We start from the raw sequence: 21440 nt of genomic DNA on the forward strand, positions 1-21440 counted from the left end.
TACTCACTAGAAAAAATACATTTGCCACTCTAGTATCACCCTTAACGTTCAACTGGTATTATATATAGCATTACCGATAGAGAACAGCCTTATCAGAGAGAAGTTTTAATCGGAAAGAATGGTGTTAGATGCACACTGCATTTAACACTGTCTTTAATATCGGCTGAATAAAAATTTGACCAAATCCAAAATTTATGTGAATGAGACAAACTTTTGACTCTGTCAAAAACGTTGCTTTTATCAATTTTTAAGGTATATCCCTCGATTTTGTCCCTCTAGGTCATAGCAATGACATCTCCTACAGTGAATGCTGTATCAGCAATATCCCTTCAAATTATAGAGCATGTCTGAATTAGAGGCATAATTTTGGGTAATACCCATTTCAAACCATGAGCCATAACCCTCGTCAAAATAGTATCATCTACATTAAATAGTCTCATAGGTCGCCAATATTTCCAGCTTCTTTAGTCGCTCTTGGTGTTGTAAAAAATGATATTGTATCAAATCTCACTGTCCATGACGTAATTGATTCCTTGTTAACGATCTGAAGAAGAAAAAATCTCTAACAGGTTATCATATTCATAATTTAAAACGTTGTAAAATACAACTACTTTATCGATTTAACCAGACCAAAATATCTAATTTTAGACATTATATTTATAGCTGCATGTATTTTATCAACCCTTGTATGACCCTACTCAAATACGTATCATCAGCAGGTACGGATGAATTTACCAAGATTAAAACTGATTCTTTACAACTCTCATCAACTGTGTTCGATAATTACAAAATACAATAAAACTTATAAATGCATTTTAATATTTGATTTTCATTTGAAACAAGTGAGCCAAAGTCATCAATGGATTCATTAATAACATTTCGCTTTTGTTGATATTTTTCAGGATTTGGAAAGTATTTGCTATTTGCGTCACTTTCAATCACCAAACTGGATTAAAATCTCGGTATAACACCTCAAAACAATTTTATTTCTTAGTCACTTCATTGTTGTTCGAGTTCTTCCTATGTATTGATATCAAATGAATCTTTAGCGGTAAATTTTACAGAAAATAGAATCATTTTGTCTTGACATCTATACAATTCTTGGAAACTTTCTTTCTTTCTCTTCGTACTGTATAGGAGCGAGAATTCTTACTTTTATATTTTGCATTATCCACTAAGTGAGTTGTTCACTAAAATATTTTACTCTTTCCCTCAATAATAATAGATTTCACTCTACATACCTATTCATCATTACAAACATTATCTAATTTAAGTAAGTGCCTAATTTCTTCGTTGCATGTAGTTATTTTAGGATCGATCTCATAATGATGTACATGCATAACAAAATATTTTGCATACCAATATATAATTTGGAGGAATTTAAGATATAATCCATCCTGCACTGCCATAGTTCGCATAGTACCATTCTCTCTTGATCTCCAAAGATCGTAAATATTGCTATCAACTGTAATTATGAAGCTCTCGAATAGCAATATCATCGATACGTATGTGTTTGTTATGCTGATCAATTGCAGCTATTGTAACCACCTACCAAGGTAGTGCTATAACTCGTATTGGTCTCCACAATTGTTGCACACGGTATTAGTGGATCAGATACTGTTTTATATGCAACGTGCACTCCATAAAGTCGGCATTTGGATATAACTTCTAGAAACCTAAGATCGTTGTGTTCACCGAAAAGTCGTCTGACTACAAACGAAACAAGTGAAAATGGTTCTTGGATTTTGAGAGTGCTCCAGAAACAGCAGTTATGTAGACATTTTGGTGTTAACGTGTCTAAGTATAGCAGATTATATACAAAACTTAAAGAGGTTAAAGATAAACTTGCAAGTACGTTATTGGTTTTATTAATATTGGAGTACACAGGTATGGAATTAGTCGGCTCACAAATTATATTTTCCATGAAACTACCGCGATTCCATGAACGTTGTATTATTGTGAAACTTAATTTAACCCTAGCCCTTAGAATATAAGTGAACTGGAGAGAGTCCATTGCTTGTGCGCTATACATCTGGAAGGTATTACGTTCACATGTTCATACTTTATGTACCTGTGTACCTTTTAGAAGAAGAAATAAGTAGAAATTAGAAAGAATATGAAGAGGAATATCTATACCCCGGTCAACATAGACACCAATCTGATAAAATCAGATCTCCGCTGTCCTACGTGAAGATGTGACGACGACCACTGAAGAATGACATTCAGGTGACCATTAAATTAGCCAATGGAAATGCAACTTTCAAAAAATCTGAAAGTGAATCAAATCGTTCGATACACATTCATCCTTTTCACCCACGGTGCTCTTTCTCAAAACGCAAAGATATTAGACCTCATCTGACTGGTTGATAAAATTAGCAATTATGGTAATAGCATAGGTACCAGAATATGCCTTCTAAGCGATCGCTGTCAGATCTTCATTTGGTAACAGCGGAGATCTGATTTTAATCAGTTTGGTACACAGGTACTTAAAGTATGAACAGGTGAAAGGACAGCTACATAAACGAACATTTTCCCCGTCATTTCTTCTACACTTCTGATAACATCAGTTTCTTTGACCTTCTTAACATTAACCGCAATTGTAGATTGTTGTCCAAGACTATCCGAGTATACAAACGTACAGTCTCCTGTTACTTAAAATTTGACCATCGTTTTAATGGGTATTACACACACTTCTAGTAAACAGACACATACGCGTGTGCTTTGGTGCCGTTTTGGAATTTTGGAAACAACTCACCCCTTACCCTCCCAAACCTTAACTTGATCCCTTTTGCCTTGCTCGCAACCCTAAATGTTTCTGCTAATCGGCCGATTCGCGGCATTGATATTTGGCTACACTTCCCGCATGCATGTTAGCACTACTGGGACTTTATTTCAATGCCAAGAAATGTTGTTGTTTTTTTTTTCTCCTGTGGGAGATAAAATGTTCCACACGCACAAAAAGTACAACTCGATTATAAAGATGCAGCCGGAACAGGTCAATACACAAACCTGTCACAAACATGCACAAAACGTCAGTCCATTCAAGACACAAACCACCAAAAAAATCATGGAGACATCATTAGGCGTGTTTTCTTTCTGACGTGACGATATCACATTACAATATTGATGAATACGGTTTGTAGTCATAACTAAAAGTTCTACACATCAGATAAAATGTATATCGACGAAGATGGGATTCGAACCCACGCGGGGAGACCCCAATGGATTAGCAGTCCATCGCCTTAACCACTCGGCCACCTCGTCCGGTGTATTTTGATGAGTACACTATTTATGTAGGGAGTGATCTATAGCTACCTGGCCTAAACCACACACAACTTTTGTCTGATATTCACGATTCAATATATGTCTTTTTCAGACAGAAAAAAATTCTAACCATCGAACCATCCTAGCTCTAACTGATGTGCACATAAAGAACCTAGTGCATGATATTCTTTAAAAGAAGAAATATATATCTTCAGGTAAATTAAAACAATTCTCCTGGCTGGGAGAAAACTCAACATTACCCACCTACCCACCCAATAAACAGAAACAAATACATGGTCGGTCCCTTAGTGAGCAAGCATGTTCATATCAATGGATTGTTAGGCAAGGGAAAAAACTCGTACGAACATTCGTTGTATTCATCACTTCGGTAAGTATTACATCAGATAAGTGAATATCAGTTCCATTTTTTTTTAAAGTTATAAAAATCAATGTTTTCTAACAGCAGAGCCGAGTGGCCGAGTGGTCTAAAGCGCTCTCCGTCACGGATCACTGCCATCTCACCTCTGTCTGCGTGGGTTCGAGTCTCGGGCTCGGCCAATGTGGACATGTGAGAAAGCTTGCCGGTAGCTTCTCGTGGGTCGGTGGTTCTTTCCGGGGTTTTCCCGGGTTCTTCCTCCACCATTAATACTGGCCGCCATGTATAGCCTATCTTGTGCTGAAAAATGGCGTTAAACCCTATAACAACAACAATAACAACTAACAGCAGAGTGGCGCAGTGGAAGCGTGCTGGGCCCATAACCCAGAGGTCCGTGGATCGAAACCACGCTCTGCTAATCACTTTTATTTGGTTTTTGTTTTTTGTTTTTAATTTTAAATTCATAACATCAAATTATCATTTATCTTCAGGCACAAAAATATAAATAAAAGGCACATTCAGTAAATATGTATCTGATTTCATATATAAAATGTGGGTCAATGTAATTTACTTTTCACGCTTCAATGACGGCTTTTTTGGTGCGAATTTGGACCTTCTACACCGTTCTAGCAATAATAAAATGTCAAATGTACATGCAGCTAAAGTGAAATATAACAAAAGGTCAAGGTAACATTACTTTCACCCTTAAGCCATGTATTTTGTTGAGATCCTATATAGAAGTTGATACATGCATGTAAAATATTAAGTTCTTTTCTTTGGCACTGTATCAATTATTGTAGAGAATTTAAAGGTACAGAAAACAATTTGTCAAGGACATGATACAAGCAAAAGAAAAACAATGTGGCATGTAATGATATAGCATTGGAACGTTCGACAGTGATCAGGTGGACAAGCCTCCCCGTGTTTCCCACCCCACCGCCGGCATCACCCTTCCCCACCCCCAGACAAAAATGAGTGTTTGTCTCCCTGGCCCTCACTAGCTGCTAAATCCCACAGTCAGCTTGCGGTCTTCTTTGCGCTCCCTGTGAAAAATACATACTGAACCACCCCTGCGATCCCACCCAAAAGTGCCGAAAAGTTTTGACCTCTGACATGACATTGCCATATTAAAAATGGAATTTATTTTGTTTCAATTTTTCGTTAATCCGTACAATATGTGCTCTTAAAAGGCAAATTTACACATTTCCAGTGATTACATGTTTCCAAACTTGATATCCTGCTCCGGAAGGAAACGGAGGCTGGTTCTCGAAAATTAAACTTTAGATGAGCCTGTAAAATAATTGTGGTGTATATGAATAGAGGTCATACAATTTGCTATCAATTTTGGGATACATAGTATTTCTTCAATTGGTCACGGTGGGGTTTGATTCTTTTGTGTCATTCTAAAGGTATACTTTCTATTATACAATTGTAAGTTTTCTGTATTTTTCGCTTTGATCTCAGGATTTGATTCACAAACAACGTCCTAAACACAAACAATTCCTGCCTTTATAAGTTATGTGAACATGAATATTTTCCAACCACATGAATTATCAGAATTTAAAATGAGAGGTTGTTCAAATACAGCCAGAAACATCGATATTCATGTTGACATTATATCTAATGTGTTCCCATGCACAAAAACATTTGTCTGTGAAATATATGGAGGACATTTAAGTGCTGCTTATTTAAGGACATGAAAAATAAGTCCCTTTCAACTTCATATTTAGAACAGTAGATAAACAGTTATCAAGGGTATAAGAATAATAATAATAATAATAATAATAATAATAATAATAATAAATTAAGAAGAATGGCACATTTGGTTGTGAAAGTCCCATCTGATATATGCTCCTTAGTAAAACGCAATCCTCCTTTCGGATTCGCCATTTATTCAATTGTTGCAGGAGGGGGTCAATCGTTTTTCTTTTGTCGAACCAAGGGAGGCAACTAATGGAACTAGAACGTTCATTATAAACAATTGATTAGGTAGTCAACTAATGCAGCTAAGAGGTTAGTGTTGTTGTTTCCATAAAATGTTTTACCGGGGTGTACTAGACTTTATGACTGCCTTAAATCCCAAACACGCCCATATATCATTGTCATAAATAAGATGTATCAATTATTTTCTACTACTCGATATCGGATTATTTTAAACAAGGAAATGTGTCTTTCTCAATGAAACAATATGTGACTTTGCATAATCCGATCGAGAGCTATCTGCAATGTGTTGTTCGATTCAAGCTACCCTGTCTATAATTACGGCAAATTGGACATTCAGTTATTTGTGAGACGCATTGACATCGAAAGACAAACTGACTGAAGAGAGTTTTTGGAGTATGAATCTCTGGTCACAAGAAATCTACGTCAGCGCGGAATGAATAGATGTGATCATGTGACTAGCTTTAGAAATACGCCCTACCTATGCTTAGGACATAACAACTTTCACGATCCAATCAGTCAACGAAAAAACAAAATGTCTTTCTATGTAGTTGTGCCGAAAGTTTCAAATTTGTATGAGGTTACGTTGCCAAATAAAGAGTATAATCTAAAGTGGAATTGGCAGTGATAACTATGACTGTACTTCCTCATATTCTGACACTATTATTGTATAAATACGTCGCCTACCTGCACACGTTTCCGACGAAGAGATAGGTATCAAGATAAGAGAATACGGAGTGGAATTCCTATCTCCCATTCAGGATAGATACTACCCTAGAAATCGTGTGACAGACGTGACGCATTTTTGTTTTGGATATTTAATTTTGATTGTTTGTTATTTTTTAAATATTTATTATTTGTTATTTCATGTTTTATTTCGTATTCTAGAGAAATTATTTGTTACATTTTACAATACTTGCTGGTTTTACATCTTTTCTATTACTTAGGTTAAGAACATAGATTTGTAATATTATGTAAAATACAGTTTTCCAAAAGAGATAAAATCTTAGCCCTACAGTCGGAAGCATCAAACTGTAAGTGACCATTAGTTCGTTAAGTTATTGCATGATAATCAAGTAAAGGTGCGCTCTTTTTGTCTTGACCCGGGTCGCATGATGACAGATTGCACAGATTTCGTGTGCCACAAGTGTTGGAAACAGCGTCATGTTCCTAGGAAGTACAAAAGGCCAAGCTCTGACAATTGTGGAAATTTTCTTTATTTGTGTTCATGTGGGAAATATGACTTAAGAAATACAACTGCCTAAAGATGTTACATGCTAAATGATTAAATTGAAGAAATTAATTACCGAATTGCTGACGTTGCCACAAAGGAAGATAGATTGGGGATTCAAGTTGTAGAAGATGATGAACACGAGGTTGATGAAGTAATACAGGGTGCAGATGGTGAAGAAAGAGGTGATGAAACTGATCAAGAAAAAGCTTTTCACAGAGTCAACCATTCATACTGGTATCTCTTTTACGACAATTCGGGTTTGGTGACAGTTTTATTTAATGGATACAAATATTTTATATTGAAATTAGAAACAGTGTTAAATGCATTTAATGAAAGCCTTTTCAATTAAACATTCAGTCCTCCAAAGTTGCCCTATACTAACTATACTATATTTATTTGAAGCGGAACATTTAGGGCTCGCTATAATTATAAATTATTATGTCAATGTTGCTCTATTTCTATTGTCTAGCAGTACAAGTAAAGTCTTTCAACATGCCGATGGTACAACCATGACATTAGCAAAGAAATAATCTATTAATCAATCATTTATTGTACTTGGTTTATATTGTAAAGGATCTGGTTCAAAAGGGAATAAAGAAAACAAACGGAACTTTTATTTAATTCATCAAGCAGTCTCTGTTGAATTCTGCAGACAGCTCCAATTTCAACATTGTGATCACGTTATCTTAATTTTGGGAACTAGTGCTGGAGCTCAGTTAGAATAACACTTTGTCTAAAATTAAAACTTATTACACAGAGGTGATACTAAATTGTATGACTTCTGTTCATGTATAGCACAAATGTTTTACTCGCTTTTAAGTAGCTTGATTGTCCGTAAACCAGCCGCTGTTTCCTTTTGGAGTAGGGTATTTTGTTTTGGAAACATTTACTCACTAGAAAAAATACATTTGCCACTCTAGTATCACCCTTAACGTTCAACTGGTATTATATATAGCATTACCGATAGAGAACAGCCTTATCAGAGAGAAGTTTTAATCGGAAAGAATGGTGTTAGATGCACACTGCATTTAACACTGTCTTTAATATCGGCTGAATAAAAATTTGACCAAATCCAAAATTTATGTGAATGAGACAAACTTTTGACTCTGTCAAAAACGTTGCTTTTATCAATTTTTAAGGTATATCCCTCGATTTTGTCCCTCTAGGTCATAGCAATGACATCTCCTACAGTGAATGCTGTATCAGCAATATCCCTTCAAATTATAGAGCATGTCTGAATTAGAGGCATAATTTTGGGTAATACCCATTTCAAACCATGAGCCATAACCCTCGTCAAAATAGTATCATCTACATTAAATAGTCTCATAGGTCGCCAATATTTCCAGCTTCTTTAGTCGCTCTTGGTGTTGTAAAAAATGATATTGTATCAAATCTCACTGTCCATGACGTAATTGATTCCTTGTTAACGATCTGAAGAAGAAAAAATCTCTAACAGGTTATCATATTCATAATTTAAAACGTTGTAAAATACAACTACTTTATCGATTTAACCAGACCAAAATATCTAATTTTAGACATTATATTTATAGCTGCATGTATTTTATCAACCCTTGTATGACCCTACTCAAATACGTATCATCAGCAGGTACGGATGAATTTACCAAGATTAAAACTGATTCTTTACAACTCTCATCAACTGTGTTCGATAATTACAAAATACAATAAAACTTATAAATGCATTTTAATATTTGATTTTCATTTGAAACAAGTGAGCCAAAGTCATCAATGGATTCATTAATAACATTTCGCTTTTGTTGATATTTTTCAGGATTTGGAAAGTATTTGCTATTTGCGTCACTTTCAATCACCAAACTGGATTAAAATCTCGGTATAACACCTCAAAACAATTTTATTTCTTAGTCACTTCATTGTTGTTCGAGTTCTTCCTATGTATTGATATCAAATGAATCTTTAGCGGTAAATTTTACAGAAAATAGAATCATTTTGTCTTGACATCTATACAATTCTTGGAAACTTTCTTTCTTTCTCTTCGTACTGTATAGGAGCGAGAATTCTTACTTTTATATTTTGCATTATCCACTAAGTGAGTTGTTCACTAAAATATTTTACTCTTTCCCTCAATAATAATAGATTTCACTCTACATACCTATTCATCATTACAAACATTATCTAATTTAAGTAAGTGCCTAATTTCTTCGTTGCATGTAGTTATTTTAGGATCGATCTCATAATGATGTACATGCATAACAAAATATTTTGCATACCAATATATAATTTGGAGGAATTTAAGATATAATCCATCCTGCACTGCCATAGGTCGCATAGTACCATTCTCTCTTGATCTCCAAAGATCGTAAATATTGCTATCAACTGTAATTATGAAGCTCTCGAATAGCAATATCATCGATACGTATGTGTTTGTTATGCTGATCAATTGCAGCTATTGTAACCACTTACCAAGGTAGTGCTATAACTCGTATTGGTCTCCACAATTGTTGCACACGGTATTAGTGGATCAGATACTGTTTTATATGCAACGTGCACTCCATAAAGTCGGCATTTGGATATAACTTCTAGAAACCTAAGATCGTTGTGTTCACCGAAAAGTCGTCTGACTACAAACGAAACAAGTGAAAATGGTTCTTGGATTTTGAGAGTGCTCCAGAAACAGCAGTTATGTAGACATTTTGGTGTTAACGTGTCTAAGTATAGCAGATTATATACAAAACTTAAAGAGGTTAAAGATAAACTTGCAAGTACGTTATTGGTTTTATTAATATTGGAGTACACAGGTATGGAATTAGTCGGCTCACAAATTATATTTTCCATGAAACTACCGCGATTCCATGAACGTTGTATTATTGTGAAACTTAATTTAACCCTAGCCCTCAGAATATAAGTGAACTGGAGAGAGTCCATTGCTTGTGCGCTATACATCTGGAAGGTATTACGTTCACATGTTCATACTTTATGTACCTGTGTACCTTTTAGAAGAAGAAATAAGTAGAAATTAGAAAGAATATGAAGAGGAATATCTATACCCCGGTCAACATAGACACCAATCTGATAAAATCAGATCTCCGCTGTCCTACGTGAAGATGTGACGACGACCACTGAAGAATGACATTCAGGTGACCATTAAATTAGCCAATGGAAATGCAACTTTCAAAAAATCTGAAAGTGAATCAAATCGTTCGATACACATTCATCCTTTTCACCCACGGTGCTCTTTCTCAAAACGCAAAGATATTAGACCTCATCTGACTGGTTGATAAAATTAGCAATTATGGTAATAGCATAGGTACCAGAATATGCCTTCTAAGCGATGGCTGTCAGATCTTCATTTGGTAACAGCGGAGATCTGATTTTAATCAGTTTGGTACACAGGTACTTAAAGTATGAACAGGTGAAAGGACAGCTACATAAACGAACATTTTCCCCGTCATTTCTTCTACACTTCTGATAACATCAGTTTCTTTGACCTTCTTAACATTAACCGCAATTGTAGATTGTTGTCCAAGACTATCCGAGTATACAAACGTACAGTCTCCTGTTACTTAAAATTTGACCATCGTTTTAATGGGTATTACACACACTTCTAGTAAACAGACACATACGCGTGTGCTTTGGTGCCGTTTTGGAATTTTGGAAACAACTCACCCCTTACCCTCCCAAACCTTAACTTGATCCCTTTTGCCTTGCTCGCAACCCTAAATGTTTCTGCTAATCGGCCGATTCGCGGCATTGATATTTGGCTACACTTCCCGCATGCATGTTAGCACTACTGGGACTTTATTTCAATGCCAAGAAATGTTGTTGTTTTTTTTTCTCCTGTGGGAGATAAAATGTTCCACACGCACAAAAAGTACAACTCGATTATAAAGATGCAGCCGGAACAGGTCAATACACAAACCTGTCACAAACATGCACAAAACGTCAGTCCATTCAAGACACAAACCACCAAAAAAATCATGGAGACATCATTAGGCGTGTTTTCTTTCTGACGTGACGATATCACATTACAATATTGATGAATACGGTTTGTAGTCATAACTAAAAGTTCTACACATCAGATAAAATGTATATCGACGAAGATGGGATTCGAACCCACGCGGGGAGACCCCAATGGATTAGCAGTCCATCGCCTTAACCACTCGGCCACCTCGTCCGGTGTATTTTGATGAGTACACTATTTATGTAGGGAGTGATCTATAGCTACCTGGCCTAAACCACACACAACTTTTGTCTGATATTCACGATTCAATATATGTCTTTTTCAGACAGAAAAAAATTCTAACCATCGAACCATCCTAGCTCTAACTGATGTGCACATAAAGAACCTAGTGCATGATATTCTTTAAAAGAAGAAATATATATCTTCAGGTAAATTAAAACAATTCTCCTGGCTGGGAGAAAACTCAACATTACCCACCTACCCACCCAATAAACAGAAACAAATACATGGTCGGTCCCTTAGTGAGCAAGCATGTTCATATCAATGGATTGTTAGGCAAGGGAAAAAACTCGTACGAACATTCGTTGTATTCATCACTTCGGTAAGTATTACATCAGATAAGTGAATATCAGTTCCATTTTTTTTTTAAGTTATAAAAATCAATGTTTTCTAACAGCAGAGCCGAGTGGCCGAGTGGTCTAAAGCGCTCTCCGTCACGGATCACTGCCATCTCACCTCTGTCTGCGTGGGTTCGAGTCTCGGGCTCGGCCAATGTGGACATGTGAGAAAGCTTGCCGGTAGCTTCTCGTGGGTCGGTGGTTCTTTCCGGGGTTTTCCCGGGTTCTTCCTCCACCATCAATACTGGCCGCCATGTATAGCCTATCTTGTGCTGAAAAATGGCGTTAAACCCTATAACAACAACAATAACAACTAACAGCAGAGTGGCGCAGTGGAAGCGTGCTGGGCCCATAACCCAGAGGTCCGTGGATCGAAACCACGCTCTGCTAATCACTTTTATTTGGTTTTTGTTTTTTGTTTTTAATTTTAAATTCATAACATCAAATTATCATTTATCTTCAGGCACAAAAATATAAATAAAAGGCACATTCAGTAAATATGTATCTGATTTCATATATAAAATGTGGGTCAATGTAATTTACTTTTCACGCTTCAATGACGGCTTTTTTGGTGCGAATTTGGACCTTCTACACCGTTCTAGCAATAATAAAATGTCAAATGTACATGCAGCTAAAGTGAAATATAACAAAAGGTCAAGGTAACATTACTTTCACCCTTAAGCCATGTATTTTGTTGAGATCCTATATAGAAGTTGATACATGCATGTAAAATATTAAGTTCTTTTCTTTGGCACTGTATCAATTATTGTAGAGAATTTAAAGGTACAGAAAACAATTTGTCAAGGACATGATACAAGCAAAAGAAAAACAATGTGGCATGTAATGATATAGCATTGGAACGTTCGACAGTGATCAGGTGGACAAGCCTCCCCGTGTTTCCCACCCCACCGCCGGCATCACCCTTCCCCACCCCCAGACAAAAATGAGTGTTTGTCTCCCTGGCCCTCACTAGCTGCTAAATCCCACAGTCAGCTTGCGGTCTTCTTTGCGCTCCCTGTGAAAAATACATACTGAACCACCCCTGCGATCCCACCCAAAAGTGCCGAAAAGTTTTGACCTCTGACATGACATTGCCATATTAAAAATGGAATTTATTTTGTTTCAATTTTTCGTTAATCCGTACAATATGTGCTCTTAAAAGGCAAATTTACACATTTCCAGTGATTACATGTTTCCAAACTTGATATCCTGCTCCGGAAGGAAACGGAGGCTGGTTCTCGAAAATTAAACTTTAGATGAGCCTGTAAAATAATTGTGGTGTATATGAATAGAGGTCATACAATTTGCTATCAATTTTGGGATACATAGTATTTCTTCAATTGGTCACGGTGGGGTTTGATTCTTTTGTGTCATTCTAAAGGTATACTTTCTATTATACAATTGTAAGTTTTCTGTATTTTTCGCTTTGATCTCAGGATTTGATTCACAAACAACGTCCTAAACACAAACAATTCCTGCCTTTATAAGTTATGTGAACATGAATATTTTCCAACCACATGAATTATCAGAATTTAAAATGAGAGGTTGTTCAAATACAGCCAGAAACATCGATATTCATGTTGACATTATATCTAATGTGTTCCCATGCACAAAAACATTTGTCTGTGAAACATATGGAGGACATTTAAGTGCTGCTTATTTAAGGACATGAAAAATAAGTCCCTTTCAACTTCATATTTAGAACAGTAGATAAACAGTTATCAAGGGTATAAGAATAATAATAATAATAATAATAATAATAATAATAATAAATTAAGAAGAATGGCACATTTGGTTGTGAAAGTCCCATCTGATATATGCTCCTTAGTAAAACGCAATCCTCCTTTCGGATTCGCCATTTATTCAATTGTTGCAGGAGGGGGTCAATCGTTTTTCTTTTGTCGAACCAAGGGAGGCAACTAATGGAACTAGAACGTTCATTATAAACAATTGATTAGGTAGTCAACTAATGCAGCTAAGAGGTTAGTGTTGTTGTTTCCATAAAATGTTTTACCGGGGTGTACTAGACTTTATGACTGCCTTAAATCCCAAACACGCCCATATATCATTGTCATAAATAAGATGTATCAATTATTTTCTACTACTCGATATCGGATTATTTTAAACAAGGAAATGTGTCTTTCTCAATGAAACAATATGTGACTTTGCATAATCCGATCGAGAGCTATCTGCAATGTGTTGTTCGATTCAAGCTACCCTGTCTATAATTACGGCAAATTGGACATTCAGTTATTTGTGAGACGCATTGACATCGAAAGACAAACTGACTGAAGAGAGTTTTTGGAGTATGAATCTCTGGTCACAAGAAATCTACGTCAGCGCGGAATGAATAGATGTGATCATGTGACTAGCTTTAGAAATACGCCCTACCTATGCTTAGGACATAACAACTTTCACGATCCAATCAGTCAACGAAAAAACAAAATGTCTTTCTATGTAGTTGTGCCGAAAGTTTCAAATTTGTATGAGGTTACGTTGCCAAATAAAGAGTATAATCTAAAGTGGAATTGGCAGTGATAACTATGACTGTACTTCCTCATATTCTGACACTATTATTGTATAAATACGTCGCCTACCTGCACACGTTTCCGACGAAGAGATAGGTATCAAGATAAGAGAATACGGAGTGGAATTCCTATCTCCCATTCAGGATAGATACTACCCTAGAAATCGTGTGACAGACGTGACGCATTTTTGTTTTGGATATTTAATTTTGATTGTTTGTTATTTTTTAAATATTTATTATTTGTTATTTCATGTTTTATTTCGTATTCTAGAGAAATTATTTGTTACATTTTACAATACTTGCTGGTTTTACATCTTTTCTATTACTTAGGTTAAGAACATAGATTTGTAATATTATGTAAAATACAGTTTTCCAAAAGAGATAAAATCTTAGCCCTACAGTCGGAAGCATCAAACTGTAAGTGACCATTAGTTCGTTAAGTTATTGCATGATAATCAAGTAAAGGTGCGCTCTTTTTGTCTTGACCCGGGTCGCATGATGACAGATTGCACAGATTTCGTGTGCCACAAGTGTTGGAAACAGCGTCATGTTCCTAGGAAGTACAAAAGGCCAAGCTCTGACAATTGTGGAAATTTTCTTTATTTGTGTTCATGTGGGAAATATGACTTAAGAAATACAACTGCCTAAAGATGTTACATGCTAAATGATTAAATTGAAGAAATTAATTACCGAATTGCTGACGTTGCCACAAAGGAAGATAGATTGGGGATTCAAGTTGTAGAAGATGATGAACACGAGGTTGATGAAGTAATACAGGGTGCAGATGGTGAAGAAAGAGGTGATGAAACTGATCAAGAAAAAGCTTTTCACAGAGTCAACCATTCATACTGGTATCTCTTTTACGACAATTCGGGTTTGGTGACAGTTTTATTTAATGGATACAAATATTTTATATTGAAATTAGAAACAGTGTTAAATGCATTTAATGAAAGCCTTTTCAATTAAACATTCAGTCCTCCAAAGTTGCCCTATACTAACTATACTATATTTATTTGAAGCGGAACATTTAGGGCTCGCTATAATTATAAATTATTATGTCAATGTTGCTCTATTTCTATTGTCTAGCAGTACAAGTAAAGTCTTTCAACATGCCGATGGTACAACCATGACATTAGCAAAGAAAGAATCTATTAATCAATCATTTATTGTACTTGGTTTATATTGTAAAGGATCTGGTTCAAAAGGGAATAAAGAAAACAAACGGAACTTTTATTTAATTCATCAAGCAGTCTCTGTTGAATTCTGCAGACAGCTCCAATTTCAACATTGTGATCACGTTATCTTAATTTTGGGAACTAGTGCTGGAGCTCAGTTAGAATAACACTTTGTCTAAAATTAAAACTTATTACACAGAGGTGATACTAAATTGTATGACTTCTGTTCATGTATAGCACAAATGTTTTACTCGCTTTTAAGTAGCTTGATTGTCCGTAAACCAGCCGCTGTTTCCTTTTGGAGTAGGGTATTTTGTTTTGGAAACATTTACTCACTAGAAAAAATACATTTGCCACTCTAGTATCACCCTTAACGTTCAACTGGTATTATATATAGCATTACCGATAGAGAACAGCCTTATCAGAGAGAAGTTTTAATCGGAAAGAATGGTGTTAGATGCACACTGCATTTAACACTGTCTTTAATATCGGCTGAATAAAAATTTGACCAAATCCAAAATTTATGTGAATGAGACAAACTTTTGACTCTGTCAAAAACGTTGCTTTTATCAATTTTTAAGGTATATCCCTCGATTTTGTCCCTCTAGGTCATAGCAATGACATCTCCTACAGTGAATGCTGTATCAGCAATATCCCTTCAAATTATAGAGCATGTCTGAATTAGAGGCATAATTTTGGGTAATACCCATTTCAAACCATGAGCCATAACCCTCGTCAAAATAGTATCATCTACATTAAATAGTCTCATAGGTCGCCAATATTTCCAGCTTCTTTAGTCGCTCTTGGTGTTGTAAAAAATGATATTGTATCAAATCTCACTGTCCATGACGTAATTGATTCCTTGTTAACGATCTGAAGAAGAAAAAATCTCTAACAGGTTATCATATTCATAATTTAAAACGTTGTAAAATACAACTACTTTATCGATTTAACCAGACCAAAATATCTAATTTTAGACATTATATTTATAGCTGCATGTATTTTATCAACCCTTGTATGACCCTACTCAAATACGTATCATCAGCAGGTACGGATGAATTTACCAAGATTAAAACTGATTCTTTACAACTCTCATCAACTGTGTTCGATAATTACAAAATACAATAAAACTTATAAATGCATTTTAATATTTGATTTTCATTTGAAACAAGTGAGCCAAAGTCATCAATGGATTCATTAATAACATTTCGCTTTTGTTGATATTTTTCAGGATTTGGAAAGTATTTGCTATTTGCGTCACTTTCAATCACCAAACTGGATTAAAATCTCGGTATAACACCTCAAAACAATTTTATTTCTTAGTCACTTCATTGTTGTTCGAGTTCTTCCTATGTATTGATATCAAATGAATCTTTAGCGGTAAATTTTACAGAAAATAGAATCATTTTGTCTTGACATCTATACAATTCTTGGAAACTTTCTTTCTTTCTCTTCGTACTGTATAGGAGCGAGAATTCTTACTTTTATATTTTGCATTATCCACTAAGTGAGTTGTTCACTAAAATATTTTACTCTTTCCCTCAATAATAATAGATTTCACTCTACATACCTATTCATCATTACAAACATTATCTAATTTAAGTAAGTGCCTAATTTCTTCGTTGCATGTAGTTATTTTAGGATCGATCTCATAATGATGTACATGCATAACAAAATATTTTGCATACCAATATATAATTTGGAGGAATTTAAGATATAATCCATCCTGCACTGCCATAGGTCGCATAGTACCATTCTCTCTTGATCTCCAAAGATCGTAAATATTGCTATCAACTGTAATTATGAAGCTCTCGAATAGCAATATCATCGATACGTATGTGTTTGTTATGCTGATCAATTGCAGCTATTGTAACCACTTACCAAGGTAGTGCTATAACTCGTATTGGTCTCCACAATTGTTGCACACGGTATTAGTGGATCAGATACTGTTTTATATGCAACGTGCACTCCATAAAGTCGGCATTTGGATATAACTTCTAGAAACCTAAGATCGTTGTGTTCACCGAAAAGTCGTCTGACTACAAACGAAACAAGTGAAAATGGTTCTTGGATTTTGAGAGTGCTCCAGAAACAGCAGTTATGTAGACATTTTGGTGTTAACGTGTCTAAGTATAGCAGATTATATACAAAACTTAAAGAGGTTAAAGATAAACTTGCAAGTACGTTATTGGTTTTATTAATATTGGAGTACACAGGTATGGAATTAGTCGGCTCACAAATTATATTTTCCATGAAACTACCGCGATTCCATGAACGTTGTATTATTGTGAAACTTAATTTAACCCTAGCCCTCAGAATATAAGTGAACTGGAGAGAGTCCATTGCTTGTGCGCTATACATCTGGAAGGTATTACGTTCACATGTTCATACTTTATGTACCTGTGTACCTTTTAGAAGAAGAAATAAGTAGAAATTAGAAAGAATATGAAGAGGAATATCTATACCCCGGTCAACATAGACACCAATCTGATAAAATCAGATCTCCGCTGTCCTACGTGAAGATGTGACGACGACCACTGAAGAATGACATTCAGGTGACCATTAAATTAGCCAATGGAAATGCAACTTTCAAAAAATCTGAAAGTGAATCAAATCGTTCGATACACATTCATCCTTTTCACCCACGGTGCTCTTTCTCAAAACGCAAAGATATTAGACCTCATCTGACTGGTTGATAAAATTAGCAATTATGGTAATAGCATAGGTACCAGAATATGCCTTCTAAGCGATGGCTGTCAGATCTTCATTTGGTAACAGCGGAGATCTGATTTTAATCAGTTTGGTACACAGGTACTTAAAGTATGAACAGGTGAAAGGACAGCTACATAAACGAACATTTTCCCCGTCATTTCTTCTACACTTCTGATAACATCAGTTTCTTTGACCTTCTTAACATTAACCGCAATTGTAGATTGTTGTCCAAGACTATCCGAGTATACAAACGTACAGTCTCCTGTTACTTAAAATTTGACCATCGTTTTAATGGGTATTACACACACTTCTAGTAAACAGACACATACGCGTGTGCTTTGGTGCCGTTTTGGAATTTTGGAAACAACTCACCCCTTACCCTCCCAAACCTTAACTTGATCCCTTTTGCCTTGCTCGCAACCCTAAATGTTTCTGCTAATCGGCCGATTCGCGGCATTGATATTTGGCTACACTTCCCGCATGCATGTTAGCACTACTGGGACTTTATTTCAATGCCAAGAAATGTTGTTGTTTTTTTTTCTCCTGTGGGAGATAAAATGTTCCACACGCACAAAAAGTACAACTCGATTATAAAGATGCAGCCGGAACAGGTCAATACACAAACCTGTCACAAACATGCACAAAACGTCAGTCCATTCAAGACACAAACCACCAAAAAAATCATGGAGACATCATTAGGCGTGTTTTCTTTCTGACGTGACGATATCACATTACAATATTGATGAATACGGTTTGTAGTCATAACTAAAAGTTCTACACATCAGATAAAATGTATATCGACGAAGATGGGATTCGAACCCACGCGGGGAGACCCCAATGGATTAGCAGTCCATCGCCTTAACCACTCGGCCACCTCGTCCGGTGTATTTTGATGAGTACACTATTTATGTAGGGAGTGATCTATAGCTACCTGGCCTAAACCACACACAACTTTTGTCTGATATTCACGATTCAATATATGTCTTTTTCAGACAGAAAAAAATTCTAACCATCGAACCATCCTAGCTCTAACTGATGTGCACATAAAGAACCTAGTGCATGATATTCTTTAAAAGAAGAAATATATATCTTCAGGTAAATTAAAACAATTCTCCTGGCTGGGAGAAAACTCAACATTACCCACCTACCCACCCAATAAACAGAAACAAATACATGGTCGGTCCCTTAGTGAGCAAGCATGTTCATATCAATGGATTGTTAGGCAAGGGAAAAAACTCGTACGAACATTCGTTGTATTCATCACTTCGGTAAGTATTACATCAGATAAGTGAATATCAGTTCCATTTTTTTTTAAGTTATAAAAATCAATGTTTTCTAACAGCAGAGCCGAGTGGCCGAGTGGTCTAAAGCGCTCTCCGTCACGGATCACTGCCATCTCACCTCTGTCTGCGTGGGTTCGAGTCTCGGGCTCGGCCAATGTGGACATGTGAGAAAGCTTGCCGGTAGCTTCTCGTGGGTCGGTGGTTCTTTCCGGGGTTTTCCCGGGTTCTTCCTCCACCATCAATACTGGCCGCCATGTATAGCCTATCTTGTGCTGAAAAATGGCGTTAAACCCTATAACAACAACAATAACAACTAACAGCAGAGTGGCGCAGTGGAAGCGTGCTGGGCCCATAACCCAGAGGTCCGTGGATCGAAACCACGCTCTGCTAATCACTTTTATTTGGTTTTTGTTTTTTGTTTTTAATTTTAAATTCATAACATCAAATTATCATTTATCTTCAGGCACAAAAATATAAATAAAAGGCACATTCAGTAAATATGTATCTGATTTCATATATAAAATGTGGGTCAATGTAATTTACTTTTCACGCTTCAATGACGGCTTTTTTGGTGCGAATTTGGACCTTCTACACCGTTCTAGCAATAATAAAATGTCAAATGTACATGCAGCTAAAGTGAAATATAACAAAAGGTCAAGGTAACATTACTTTCACCCTTAAGCCATGTATTTTGTTGAGATCCTATATAGAAGTTGATACATGCATGTAAAATATTAAGTTCTTTTCTTTGGCACTGTATCAATTATTGTAGAGAATTTAAAGGTACAGAAAACAATTTGTCAAGGACATGATACAAGCAAAAGAAAAACAATGTGGCATGTAATGATATAGCATTGGAACGTTCGACAGTGATCAGGTGGACAAGCCTCCCCGTGTTTCCCACCCCACCGCCGGCATCACCCTTCCCCACCCCCAGACAAAAATGAGTGTTTGTCTCCCTGGCCCTCACTAGCTGCTAAATCCCACAGTCAGCTTGCGGTCTTCTTTGCGCTCCCTGTGAAAAATACATACTGAACCACCCCTGCGATCCCACCCAAAAGTGCCGAAAAGTTTTGACCTCTGACATGACATTGCCATATTAAAAATGGAATTTATTTTGTTTCAATTTTTCGTTAATCCGTACAATATGTGCTCTTAAAAGGCAAATTTACACATTTCCAGTGATTACATGTTTCCAAACTTGATATCCTGCTCCGGAAGGAAACGGAGGCTGGTTCTCGAAAATTAAACTTTAGATGAGCCTGTAAAATAATTGTGGTGTATATGAATAGAGGTCATACAATTTGCTATCAATTTTGGGATACATAGTATTTCTTCAATTGGTCACGGTGGGGTTTGATTCTTTTGTGTCATTCTAAAGGTATACTTTCTATTATACAATTGTAAGTTTTCTGTATTTTTCGCTTTGATCTCAGGATTTGATTCACAAACAACGTCCTAAACACAAACAATTCCTGCCTTTATAAGTTATGTGAACATGAATATTTTCCAACCACATGAATTATCAGAATTTAAAATGAGAGGTTGTTCAAATACAGCCAGAAACATCGATATTCATGTTGACATTATATCAAATGTGTTCCCATGCACAAAAACATTTGTCTGTGAAACATATGGAGGACATTTAAGTGCTGCTTATTTAAGGACATGAAAAATAAGTCCCTTTCAACTTCATATTTAGAACAGTAGATAAACAGTTATCAAGGGTATAAGAATAATAATAATAATAATAATAATAATAATAATAATAAATTAAGAAGAATGGCACATTTGGTTGTGAAAGTCCCATCTGATATATGCTCCTTAGTAAAACGCAATCCTCCTTTCGGATTCGCCATTTATTCAATTGTTGCAGGAGGGGGTCAATCGTTTTTCTTTTGTCGAACCAAGGGAGGCAACTAATGGAACTAGAACGTTCATTATAAACAATTGATTAGGTAGTCAACTAATGCAGCTAAGAGGTTAGTGTTGTTGTTTCCATAAAATGTTTTACCGGGGTGTACTAGACTTTATGACTGCCTTAAATCCCAAACACGCCCATATATCATTGTCATAAATAAGATGTATCAATTATTTTCTACTACTCGATATCGGATTATTTTAAACAAGGAAATGTGTCTTTCTCAATGAAACAATATGTGACTTTGCATAATCCGATCGAGAGCTATCTGCAATGTGTTGTTCGATTCAAGCTACCCTGTCTATAATTACGGCAAATTGGACATTCAGTTATTTGTGAGACGCATTGACATCGAAAGACAAACTGACTGAAGAGAGTTTTGGAGTATGAATCTCTGGTCACAAGAAATCTACGTCAGCGCGGAATGAATAGATGTGATCATGTGACTAGCTT

The 21440-nt window shown here is 36.0% G+C and overlaps 6 non-coding genes across 6 annotated transcripts; 3 read left to right on the top strand and 3 right to left on the bottom strand.

Annotated features, from left to right (window-relative positions):
• Nucleotides 1-3182: 3182 nt before the first annotated feature.
• Trnas-gcu (transfer RNA serine (anticodon GCU)) lies at nucleotides 3183-3264 on the bottom strand. The gene has a single exon. It is a non-coding gene; the product is annotated as a tRNA-Ser (tRNA).
• Nucleotides 3265-3986: 722 nt separating this feature from the next.
• Nucleotides 3987-4058, top strand: Trnam-cau (transfer RNA methionine (anticodon CAU)). The gene has a single exon. It is a non-coding gene; the product is annotated as a tRNA-Met (tRNA).
• A 6825-nt stretch (nucleotides 4059-10883) lies between these two features.
• Trnas-gcu (transfer RNA serine (anticodon GCU)) lies at nucleotides 10884-10965 on the bottom strand. Its single transcript has one exon. It is a non-coding gene; the product is annotated as a tRNA-Ser (tRNA).
• Nucleotides 10966-11687: 722 nt separating this feature from the next.
• On the top strand, nucleotides 11688-11759 carry Trnam-cau (transfer RNA methionine (anticodon CAU)). The gene has a single exon. It is a non-coding gene; the product is annotated as a tRNA-Met (tRNA).
• A 6822-nt stretch (nucleotides 11760-18581) lies between these two features.
• Nucleotides 18582-18663, bottom strand: Trnas-gcu (transfer RNA serine (anticodon GCU)). Its single transcript has one exon. It is a non-coding gene; the product is annotated as a tRNA-Ser (tRNA).
• A 721-nt stretch (nucleotides 18664-19384) lies between these two features.
• On the top strand, nucleotides 19385-19456 carry Trnam-cau (transfer RNA methionine (anticodon CAU)). The gene has a single exon. It is a non-coding gene; the product is annotated as a tRNA-Met (tRNA).
• Nucleotides 19457-21440: the final 1984 nt, after the last annotated feature.

The sequence above is a fragment of the Sinohyriopsis cumingii genome, unplaced genomic scaffold, assembly GCF_028554795.1.
Source record: "Sinohyriopsis cumingii isolate HCF-2022 unplaced genomic scaffold, ASM2855479v2 utg000646l, whole genome shotgun sequence".
NCBI lineage: Eukaryota > Metazoa > Mollusca > Bivalvia > Unionida > Unionidae > Sinohyriopsis > Sinohyriopsis cumingii.